Genomic DNA, 12,576 nt, shown 5'->3' with positions numbered 1-12,576 from the left:
CTGGTCTTTTTAGTTCTTTCTTGAACTTTCAAATTTATCAATATATGTACCTCTCCATAGCACATACTTTTTACTCCTCCTCCTTGTATGTTTTATTTTCTTCATTCAATTCCTTTTCCTTTCCCTCTTTTTCATTCTTCATCTTTTTTGACATTTTGAGGATGTTCTCAGATGGTTTCCATGGGGAATAGCTAAAGTGAGAGCCACATTCCCTTTCTAGAGGCACTTCTAACATGAGCTTCACAGCTTCTTGTGATTAAAATAATTAATCTTTATTTGCTTCAAAAAAGTCATGAGGCTGTAAGTGTCTCCTACAAGATTGTAAACAACTTGAAGTAAAAGTATGCGGTAACTGCTTTCCATCCCTGGTGCTGAGTATTGTGCTGCCTGACACTTTGACAGCATTTAATAAATATGTTGATATTAAATGAATAAGTAGTATTTATTTATTTTCAAAAGACCATCTACTAAAAGACCCAACACAAAATGCATGAAAGAGAAACCATTGGTATAGTGAAATGGAAGTAACTTTATTCAGTGGAATTCGTCATAGGGAACATCTTTAAAGGCACTTGAGGCAGAAGGTGAGAGCCAGAAGGAACCTGAGTATGGTCTGAACCAATCCTGGGAGAGAAAGGAAGTGGAGGCAGAGGTGAGAATTGGTAGGGGGTGGAGACAATTTTGTGATCTGCCCGTGCAGTATGTCCTCTTCCTATGATCTTCCAAATCTCCAGCAAAATTTCTGAGTTGATGAAATGTCCAGGTAGGTCTTTCATGGAAGCCAGTGAGAAATCAAATAGGTGGCATGTCTAACTGATGTTTGCATTACTCATTTGAGTATGTCAAACAAACAATGAAGTAGCAACCAAAAATTAAAACCATAAAGAGATAACACTTTTCTAATCAATTAACACTTAACAACTATTATTGTTTATTGATCTTTAGGTTATCAAAAGATGAACAGTCTCATACACTGGTATTGGTAATAAATATTGCTACCTCTTTTGAAAGTAAGTAGATAAAATACATCTTGCTTTGAATATATAAAGTTCTTTGACCAGAAAATTCTACTTCAAGAAATCTACTCTAAATAAGCAATTGGAAATTAATAGAAGGTAGTCTTTCTACCTGTAATGTTAAAAATTGAAGCTACCCAAATCTTTAACTTTAGAAATAGAAATACATCATGTATATTCACTGAATATTATACACCATTATAAATTCTTTGTATAAAAATTTTAATGACAAAGAAACATAAATATTATTTAAAGGCAATAAAAAAGAAAAAGAAAAAATTAAATATTGATTTTAAGCCTATTTCTATGTCTATAAAATATATACGTATTTCTGTACTTCCCAAATTGCATACAATGAGCAGTAAGAGAAAGAAAACAAGGATATAAAACTTTATGTAGATTCCTCCCTGGTCTCTAATAGCTTATCTAATGATAAAAACCGAGTGATGGCCCTAGGGGCATAGAGCACAACCAATACCCACATCTTGGTTTCTAATACCCTTCTGCAACAGAAGGAACCGTGGCTCCTTGGAGAAATGGCTGACCTAGGACAGACGCAAGGAATTCACAGGATGAGCCTGGAGCATCTTGCGCCAACAAGTAAGGCAGTGCTAAAATAAATGTATGGGGATATGTGAAAGGGGCACAGGAGTCAGTGAGAGGTGACTCAACAGCCAAAGCTAGAACAATTTGAGAAAAAAAATAGAGTAGTATTGGATTATAACCCAAAGAATACAATAAATATCCATGAGTCTATACTGATACAAATAAATGATCAAATAAATAAATAAGTGGGGGAGAACAGAGAAGTATCCCTTGCAGAAGAATTCCAAACAATTGATATAGATACTCAGCCCTCACGAGAGACAGCATATGTCTCCAGACGTTAAGCATGGGCTGTGCATAGTGACTTCCTTCCAGAGACTACAATACGGAAACAGGGAAATCGAGTAACTTCCTAGTGAAGAAACTTGATAAATGCTACATCTACTAGGTGATTATGGTTAATAGTAATAATGAAAAATCCTGGTGATACCATGTATCCTTGTTATGATATGATAAAAATGTCACTTTCCCCTCCAAAAACTAGAACCCTAGTCTAATGAGAAGAAAAACATCAGACAAATTAGAATAGAGAAGCAGCCTACAAGATACCTGACCAATACTACAAAAACCTGCCAAGGCCATCAAAAACAAAGAGAGTGTGAGAAACTTCACAGCCAATTGGAGCAGAAGGAGATGTAATAAGTAAATGTAAGATGATATCTTGGATGGGATCCAGAAACAAAGAAAGGACACTGGGTAAAATCTAAGGAAATCTGAATAAACCATGGACTTCAGGTAATAACGATGTATCACTAATAATATATCAACACTGATTCACTGTTTGTAAAAAAAAAAAAAAGTACTATACCAGTGCAAGATGTTAATAATGGGGGAAATTAGGTGAGGAGGGGGTCTATGGAAAACCTCAGTACTATCTTCTCCATTTTTCTATAAACTTAAAACTGTTCTAAAACACAAATTCTATTTAAAAAAAGATGTGTAATTTTATGCACAAATTATTTACCCAACTATCAAGTATGATATATCTCAAAAGAAGCACCTTCCATTTATATTTTCTTAGGAAAATTCTAGAAAAAATGTTCTACCAAACAGATGCAAATAAGAAAGAGGAAAAAATGGAATTTAAGACATAGGTGACAACAAAGCAATTCCAAAGGTGATGGCATAAGAAAATCCTAAGACAAGTCTGAGTAGCCAGTGTAAACAGCAACCAGTACAGACTTCAGCGGGAAGACAGAAGCAGAGGTAGTAATAGGCATGGCTCCAAGCGAAGAAATTGATTTGTGACTTTATGTGTATGCGTGTATACAGAGAAAAATTTACATTCACACAAATGATAGTTATATAGGAAATTAAGAAAAAAAACAATTTCAAATATAGGTAATTATTATCTATTAGGAAAAAAATTGTACAGAAAAGGAAATATGGATAATATTACAATAGTCACGATAATGTAAGAAAGTTTGACTTCAGTGAAAACTTACAGAAATGTCATCTAAAAGTAAGACAGATATTCCCAGCTTTTTCAAAGTTGGCTTTATGCCACTTGCGTTTACAAAAGACCTATATTAGTACCTGTTTTTGCTAACAAAAAGAAATCTGAAGAGGATTTTCACTTTAACGAAAAAAGACCAGAAGTGAAATAACGTTTAATGTTTGTTCTGCAGGAAGCCCTGATAGAGGGAGCACCCGCCCGGAGCAGAGAAGAGTGGCATTGCCAAATGCCTTCCTCAGGAACTACTTTCAACATCCGAGCATCAAGCTGCCAAAGCTTTGAACTGTGTCTGTAAGCATCTGTGCTTTATCTGGATTTATTTCGCGCATCCGTTAGCAAGCTGTCTCCTAAGGTGATTGCTTCTTCATTTTATGCCGTTTTGTTTTATGACAAATTTCATAGAATGCTCTACTTTTGGACAGCAGGGGAAACCTGCCACTAGATTTCAAATGTGGAGGAGGCATTTGGAGGAGATGTGTAGGGGACTGTAAGGGAGCTAAATCTTTTTCATTTCAGAAAATCAGATGCTGTACTTATTCTGTCTTTAATTTGTTCTTTTCCTAACTTCATAAAGTGAATGTTTAAACCATCGATTTTTAAAACTTTCTCTTTTTTTTAACATGGTCATTTCCTTCTATAAATTTTCTTCTTAGTCCTGTTTTGGTGCATCTCATAATGCTTTTTAAATTATATTTTTAAATTAGCATTTAGTAAAAGGATGTTTTGTAGACATCTAAGTCTACGAATTTTGACACATGAATAGATTCTTATATCAACCACCAGAATAAAGATATGAACAGTTCCTCACTAAGATTACTTCAACATGGTATCTCCCATCATCCCTTTCCCTTGACTCCCAACCTCTGGTAACTACTTAACTGTTTTCCACAGTGGTAATTTTAATTTTTTGAAAATGTTAAATAATGGAATCATGCAATTTGTAACCTTGTAAGGCTGGCTTCTTTCACTCAGTACAATGCCTTTAAGATCCGTCTAGGTTGTTGCATGTATCATTCCTTTTTGTTGTGGAGTGAAAAAGATGCAGTTGACATCAACTAATTTTGGGAAGGCCAAGAGTAGAGCAGGTTTGAAGGAAAAAACCTGTTGTTTAGTATTAGATATGTTTAGTTTGAGATGTCCATTTGCCATCTGAGTGAAGATGTAGAGAAAGCTGTTGGATATTTGAGACTGTCTTATCTATTTATTCAAAGAGAGAAACATATTCTCTCTATATAGATATGTATATATAGTAGAATATATCATAATATATATATATGTGTGTAACTATGCACATACACACTGTTTGAAGACTGACACTTGAGGGAATTGAAAATTGAAAGGTAAAAGAAAGAAAAGGGAATCAGAAAGAAGACTTAAAAATAGGGATCTCAAATGCAGGTGGGACCACAAGCGACTATTGTTAGTTCAAATCTGTTAGGTGATTGTATCACAGAAGTGGAATTTAATTACTTGCAAATTAAGAAGTATAAGGACTGAAAATTGAGCATTGGAATTATTAATGAAACCTACCGATAAGTTTAATCAGTACTGGTGGAATGCTGAAAACAAAAGCTTGATTTTAGAGAGAATGGGAGGGGTGAGATTTGGAAACCTCAAATAGAGTTTTGCTACAAAGGGAAATAAAGATACCTGGTTGTTACTGGGAGAAATTAGGACCAAAATAAGCTGTTGTTTTCCTTTAAGACTGGAGTGTTACTGCATGTTTGTAAACTTCGGGAATAATGTGGTAGAGGAGGAAAATGGAGAGTACCTAAAATCGAAAAATGAATAACAGCAGTATAAATAAATAAATAAGTAAGTTATTCAGAGGTAAAGATCAGATAAAGCTTAAACTAAAATTATTTGACTCTGAGAACAGTAATCAGGAGAGAAGTAAAGTAGTGTGGGGCAAGTGACTGTTGTTTTTCCTTATAATTCTTGTTAGCATAACAAGCGTAGAAGTACAAGTTCAATCACAAATCTAAGTTGAAACTACATCCTGTTAACTCTGAATTGAAATGACAATAAAATGCAACTTTCCTTCATAGTTAGAACTTTTCTACACAGAAAATTCCTTTGGTTAACTCTTTGATCCCCAAGACTGGACCTCTAACGCTCCTTTCTAATTTTTTGCATAGTTAGTATCATCTGTTGGATTGAGATTTTTCCAATTCTACACGGAATTGTACCATTGTGAATTTAGTAGTTAAAATAGACTGCCAGTTGCAAAACTCCCTGAGAAAACTCTAAGAACTTATTGTCCTGAATGATTTCCTAAAAAATAACAACAAAGACAACCATATAATCCTTGTTCTATCTAAATGCAAGTGTTGGCAAATTGAAAGCACCCACCTGCTTGGTAGTGCCACCTGACAAGCCACTGTTTTCCTCCAGTCTTTAGAACAGTAGAGAAGCCTAAAAGTTGTCCACAAATCAATCCTTCTGTAGTGGATTAATGACCCACCCATAGTTACTATAATACATTCTAATTTGCTATAGATATTTAGGGTTGGGAGGACCCTTGACTAAAATGTTTCAGAATCAAAAAAGCTCAAAAAATATTTCAATTTTACCCAGATTATTAGTAAAAGAACCAGATAAAGAATTTGAGATATCTTCACTCTTGGCCCAACTCTGCTTGGCTGACAAGTTAATTATCTTTTCCTTTCTATTTCCCTAGTCCTTCCAAGTCTTACTGTTAGTTCCTCCTGACCAATTTGACATCTAAATTTTATTTGGCTACCCACTAACTCTCTAAGCTCATCTTCGACTACTCTTATCTTCGCTCACTCCTCTCTGGCCAAAGAATCCCTTCCCCCAGGCCACACACTTGTTCTTACTCCCACCTGAAGAGAAAACCACCCCATAAAAAATAACCAATACCTTCACCCCAATCCTCTCTGCTTTATTTTTCTCCTTATCCTTTATTACCATCTGACTTTTCATATATACTTATTTATTTGCATACTGCTTGTCTTCCCCTACTAGAATACAAGCTCAATAAAAACAGAGAGTTCACTTATTTTTTTTCACTGCTACATTCTCAGTGCTTAGAAAAAGGGTCTGGCTCCTAGGATAGATCAATACTTGTTTAACATAGAAATAAGTGAATTTTAATAATCTAATTGATGGGTTTGAAATAATATATACTTGGATATATAAAAGCCTGACACAAAATGTATTTTCATTTCAAGTAATCATAGAATTGTCTCCAAAATGAGTATGTACTATGACACAGAAAAATTTTTGAAAATTACAAAAAAATACTAAACCATACAAAGTAAAATGAATTATAAAAAGATAACTAAATATCCCTTCTTAATTGGATAATTTAATATTCTTTTAAATAAATCATGGGACAAATAGAAAATGTAACATAAAGTATATTAAATTGGATGAGATGCAGCTAAAACCATATAGAAAAGGAATCTTTATCTTTACATTCTTATTGTAGCAAAGATGGCATATTGATAAACAAGAAATAAGAATTCAACAAAAGAAATCAGAAAAACAGAATATAAGAAAATAAAAGTAGAACATAAGTACTAGTAAAAATTAACATTAACAAGGCAAAAGGGAAATATCAACAAAATCCAAAAGTTAAGGCTTTTAAAAGACTAATAAATTAGGTAAAATTCTGGTGAGATTGTTCATTAAAAAAAGAGAAGGGCATCCACACAGTCATAAAAATACACACATTCCCATGCCACTACGAACAAAGAAAGTAAGGATAGTCACAGATATACAAGAGATCTGAAAATACCATAAGAGAATACCAAGCACAACTTTGCAATGCAATGGAAAATTATAATTCACCAACTGAGTAGTCTTATAACTATTGAAGAGAAAGAAGAGTAAAATAGAGCCCACACATACACACAAATAAACCCATAGTCGGTGGGTGGGTGGATTTAGATCTAGGTAGTTTTGTAAAAACATCTTACCCAACTTCTAATAAACAGATGATTCCAGTTTTATGCAAATTATTCTCCCCAAAGAAAACAAGAAAACAAAAAGAAACAGTATAATCTTGATACCAAAATTTGACAAGAATAGTACAAGAAATAAGTAGCTCAATCCCACTTTTGAACATATATGCAAAATTTCCAAAGACTATCTTAGCAAAAGATGTTAATTCTTATCTACAAGGGCCTTCCATATGCGAAGCCTGCACTAATCCAGCCTTGCCCATGACTAAATAAAAAAGTCCAACTCTGAGGTTATGAATAAATACCCAAGTCTGCTTCTATAAACTATGATCTTTATCTTTAATAATACATATTTTGGCCCCCATATTTACTCCTTTAGTTGTCAAATTATACTGAACTTCAGCAGGGAAAGGAAGAAAGGTATAATTTACTGAGGTGCCATTATTGAGTGTTTAGTATATGTCAAAATCTCACCTAAAAATTTTATAACTGTTACCTCATTTAATTTTCACAATGTCCCTATGTGGTGCATTATTTATAACTGTGTAAACTGAGGAATACCAGAGTTTAAGTAACTTGCTTAGGATCATACAGCTTGTGAGGATGGAGTCATGATTTCAATTCTGATGGAATGAATTAATTGGCTTTATCAATCAGTAGAAAACAGAAGGCATACTAACCAAATTGGACCTCCAATTATATTAAGTAAAAATATTTCTTACTTTATATAACACTCACAAAATCAATTCCAAAAGCATCAAAAATTCAATATGAGAAATAAAACTCTAAAACTTTTAGAAAAGAACCATGAGAATATATCTTTGTGGAAGGAGAGAGAAGATTTTCATATTTATGAAACAAAAAAGCAAAATTCATCAAATAAAAGATAAGTAAAATTTGCTGCATTAAATTGAAAACCTCAGCATGACAAAGGAGATCAGAAGCAAACTAAGATCATAAGTCATAGACTGGAAGAAGATATTTACCACCCATTTAACAGATAAAGAATTAGCAATCGGAAAATACAATTAATATCTTCAAAACAATAAATAAAAATGAAGCAAATCCAATAATAATCCAAGGACACAAACAGGCAATTCACAGTTGAGGAAATCAAGGAAGACAATAAGAATAAACACATTAAACATCCAACATTTAATGCAAATAAAAACAGCAGTAAGAATCCCTCTCACAACCAGCTGCAAAAATTTATAAGTATGGGACACTAGGTATTGATGAAAATGTAACAGCGACTCTCATTAATAGACTATAAAATGTTAGAGCCATTTTGGTTAGCAATTTGCTTAAGGCAGACACATCCTATAACCAAGAATTTCACTCTAGTTTGCTACCCTGGAGACAGTGCCACACATGTAAAGTATAAACACACACAAACGAAGGTGGATTTAACAAATGAACCTTAAGTTTTGGCAACTTTCACTTGCGTAGGCCTCTTTTCAGGAAGGGAAGGGAAGATGTTTTATTCTGAAAATTAACTCATAGTTAAACATGTCATCCTTGGTTTCAGGATATTGAAAGGTAACCAATATGATGGTGCACACATTTGGTTAGTGCTTTATTTCCATTTATTTCTTTTAACAAGCTAAACAGGAATTAAGATAGTGGGATGATAGATAGGCATGCATTACCTTCTTGAGACAGATGAGTCTCTCCTTCAGCAGCTGCTGATGACATCCACGAGCAAGACTCTTGAATCCTCAGTGTTGGACATAAACCTGTATCAGCATGACAAGAAAGCACATGTGTGAAATATTAAGTTTAAAACACTCCAACTATCAATAATAAAAAGTAAATTTAGTTCACCCATGTTAGAGGGAAAAGCATTTTCTTTCTTAATGGTCTATAGAAATTAATATTTTTGAATGTTGTCATGAGAAGAGGTAATCAAGGACTACGGTTACAAATGTAGAAAAAATGTATTATAGAGATAGGTCAGGCACTTCATTCAAAAAAATGGTATTTTTGCTTATTGTGTGATGCTTGTGACATTTATTAGCTTTTTGCATTTTTAAATGTGTTGTGAGTTCTTATTCTAAACATTTACCTTTACATCTAACTTTCTTTTGTAATTGTGTTTTTTCTTAAATAAGGGACCCAGAATGCACATATAAAATAATAATTATACTTTTTTTATATATACAAGATGACATGCACAGGAAGGATACACCAGTTTAAGATACTGGTTACTGGTGGGTACAAAAGGAAACAGAAAAGGGGGATTTAGCTTAATCTATACCATTTTATTTCCCATTTTTGAAGACGGATTTGCTGTACATATGGTGAAATGTTAACATCTGTTTAATCTTAATGGTGGGTACATAGTTGTCTGTTATTTTCGTATTTTTCTCTATATTTGAAATTACACATAATTATTTTAAAAAATTCATGCCATTAATAGAAAACAATGTATTTACATGAAAATTTTAAACCACTGCTATAGTTAATAGGTCACATATTTGACAAGGTGATTTTATCTTGGGTCGTTTATCCTAAAGTAAAAAACAAAAGGAACACTTCACATGTATAAAGTATTTACCATTTCTAATGGTTAGAGTTGTAAACATATAACCAGGCAATGTGCTAAGCTCAAAAACATTGCTTTATTTCTTTTTTTTTCCTAAATGTCCTCTGCTTAGATTTACATTATTGATACTTTAGAGAAAAAAATTTTTTAGGACGTGACTGGTTGAATTTAGGATGCAATGCGCCTCACAATGCATTCAATTCATTCATTAAATATCTAGTGAGCTCCTCCCATGCTTTAACGCTAAAGCTGGATATAAAGACCTGGTCCTAAATTTTATAGAACTCACAGTCAACTGGAGAAGACAAACAACAGACAAACAAGGATATAAGTAAAATATCGATTATACATTGTGATCAATGTTCTGAAGGAAAGAACAGCCTGTTGCTGGAGTAAGATAAGTGAGGGGGTGAGAAGGCTACTTTAGGAATGTCTCTGAAGATGACATTTTAGTGCAGACATAAGACTGACAAGGACCCAGTGTTCAATGAATTGATCAACATGTCAAGATGATCCCAAAGTTTTGAAGTTGGAAGGATTTGGGGGTGTAAGTGCCATTGGCAAAAACAAGGAAATCAATTATGGGAGTCACTGTAAAAGGTCAGGAGAAATTACAAATTCAATTGTTAGCATACTGATTTTGAGATGTTATTAGAAAATCAAACATTGGAAGCAACCTCAGGAGGGAAATAGTATAATCAGCCAATGGAAAATTATATATAAGTTAAAATAAATTAACTGGATCTATAAGTTAAAAAATAGAAAAATATCAAGAATATAATACTGGTAGAAATAGAAAATTGGGAAATAGATGAGTTATAGAATATGAAATGATTTATATGAAGTTTAAAAACATAAAAGAATAATATATATTGATACAAGTGCACACATGTATATAGTAAAAGCATAAAAATATGCATGGAATATATGTGTATTTTATAAGACATTTGGTTGCCTTTGAAGGTACATAAAAATAAGTGGGATTTAGATATATCTGTAAAATTTTAGTCAAAAAATAAGATTTAAAGCAATCTATTCAAATATCGATATCTGATCAACACTGTAGGGGAAACTTAAAGATCTGTTATATTATTTTTCATACACTATGATCTTGAAATATTTCATAATTTTGCAGGGCAGTAAACAAAAGGAAAAGCAATAAAAATTAATGAGTCCATATTTTATTATTTAAAAAATTTTAGTTACTTCTTTTTTTTTTTTTTTTTTGTGAGTCTGTATTTTGCAGTTTATTTTTGGTGGCCAAGCAAGGAGATAACTAACTTATGTCTCTGGTTTCGGCATGATTATATCAGTCATGATTCAGCTGAAGATAACAGAAAGAAACCTAGGTAATTTAAGTAGAATTGTAATAGAGGAGAACAAATCTGACTCGATATTGGATCTGTTCCTTTGGCTTTGACCACTGAGCCCTGTTTCCTAAACTTAGTCTTGCTAGCTCTGCACTTATGTAAAGATAACCAGTTGCAGAATAGATAATAATATTTGTTTTGTTGGAGGTTTTGCAGGAGCATTATGACCTGGCCCATGTGGACAGCTGCAGGAAGAAAGAATTCCTACACCAAGAAGTTTGCAACTATCAACCACACCCCCTCCCCGGTTTTTCTGTATAAAAGGAGCCTGTATTCTGACTGGAGGAGAATGGTTCTCTAAGACATTAGTCTGCCAGCTTTCCGAATAAAGTTGCTATTCCTTGCCCCAACACCTCGTCTCCCGATTTACTGGCCTATCGTGCAGCGAGCAGAACAAGTCTGGACTCAGTAACAGAATGTCTTTTAATAAAGGGAATAAAAAATTCTTACAAAAATCACTGGATGTCTAAAGAAGCTAATCCTCAAGGAAAGAGGCCCATAACAACATGACGAAGCTAGCCCAGCAAAAGATCTGCTGGCCTTACAACAAAGAAATGAGAAAGTGGAACTCACTGCCAGGAATTATGGAAGGGGCTCCACACATGCACATACAGCTTTAGCTTAGTCCATCCAGAAATCAGGAAGTCGGTTTTTAAAACACCCTGCCTCTCTAGTCACACACCTGATGAGACATGTTGAAGTGCTTGGAGGGTCTCACTGTAAAGACTGTGGTGGCCACTCTCCCTTCCTTCCTCTGTGTTTGTCAGTAGTATGGAAATTGAGACATTAAATGGACACTTTAAACTTGATGACTGTTCACCTGAAACTTTCAACACCTGATGACTGTTCACAGCAGCTTCTATAATTGATCTCCAGCTAAAGCAGCTGCAGACAATCCCAGAGTCTTCCTAACCAAACTTTCCAGCAGTCACAGCAGCAGTTGCAAAAGTAGGGCTCTGTTACCTTCTGTGTTTCTTAACTGAATAAACTGTATCACATCATGAACCCTCACTGGAAAAGAGTCCTGGAAATATAGATTTAAGCTTCTCAGTCTCTGCATTACTGACAAACACAGAAGAAGGAAGGGGTGGCTGCCATAGCCTCTTCAATGAGCCCCTTCAAGTATTTCATTGTGTCGTAGAGAAAGATCAGGGAGATTCTGACATTTTCTATTAGGGTCAATCCAGAAGCCAGGTACAGTATAAATAAGGGAGAATAGCTGGAATATTTACAAAGAAACATGTACTCCTTTCAAACTTAAATGTCAGCAACAAGACCAGGTGGCTGCAAAATTGAGAGCTGCAGCTGGTCAGTGTTGGTTAGCAGCCAGGCAAATGCAGAGTATCTGGGAAAGAAAGAAACAGATTTTGTTTCCACACTCATTAGTAAATTCCATTTGTAGGTCTAGCAGCTGCTCTTGATGATAAGAAACCTTGAAACTGTTTACTCCTTAAATCTATAATAAGCTAAATTTATACACTCTATCTAAAAGATTTTCACTTGTTTGGCTTTAGCACTGAATTTTAATTGTCCAGAGGTCTTCTTTTCTGGCTCATTTCCTTTGTCATTTCATTTTTACTTTTATCTCCTTATAACATTCCTGAGTACAAGAGAACATTACTCTATACCTATCATTAAAGAATGTCAGCTAATA

General features: G+C 34.0%; 1 long non-coding RNA gene across 3 annotated transcripts in view; it reads right to left on the bottom strand.

Moving 5' to 3' along the window:
- Window positions 1-509: 509 nt before the first annotated feature.
- Window positions 510-12,576, bottom strand: part of LOC140687735 (uncharacterized) — a 30,797-nt gene continuing 18,730 nt past the window's right edge. Inside the window, exons 2-3 of one of the 3 annotated variants that reach the window (XR_012062252.1) lie at window positions 8,657-8,743; window positions 510-769 (exon numbers count right to left, since the gene is read on the bottom strand). This is a non-coding gene — a long non-coding RNA (uncharacterized lncRNA). Of the gene's footprint in view, window positions 770-4,734; window positions 4,850-8,656; window positions 8,744-12,576 lie in introns of those variants that run through there. The other 2 variants (XR_012062253.1, XR_012062256.1) reach the window with 2 other exon arrangements.

This window comes from Vicugna pacos, chromosome 2 (genome assembly GCF_048564905.1).
Source record: "Vicugna pacos chromosome 2, VicPac4, whole genome shotgun sequence".
NCBI lineage: Eukaryota > Metazoa > Chordata > Mammalia > Artiodactyla > Camelidae > Vicugna > Vicugna pacos.
This window is presented reverse-complemented; position numbering and strand designations above follow the sequence as displayed.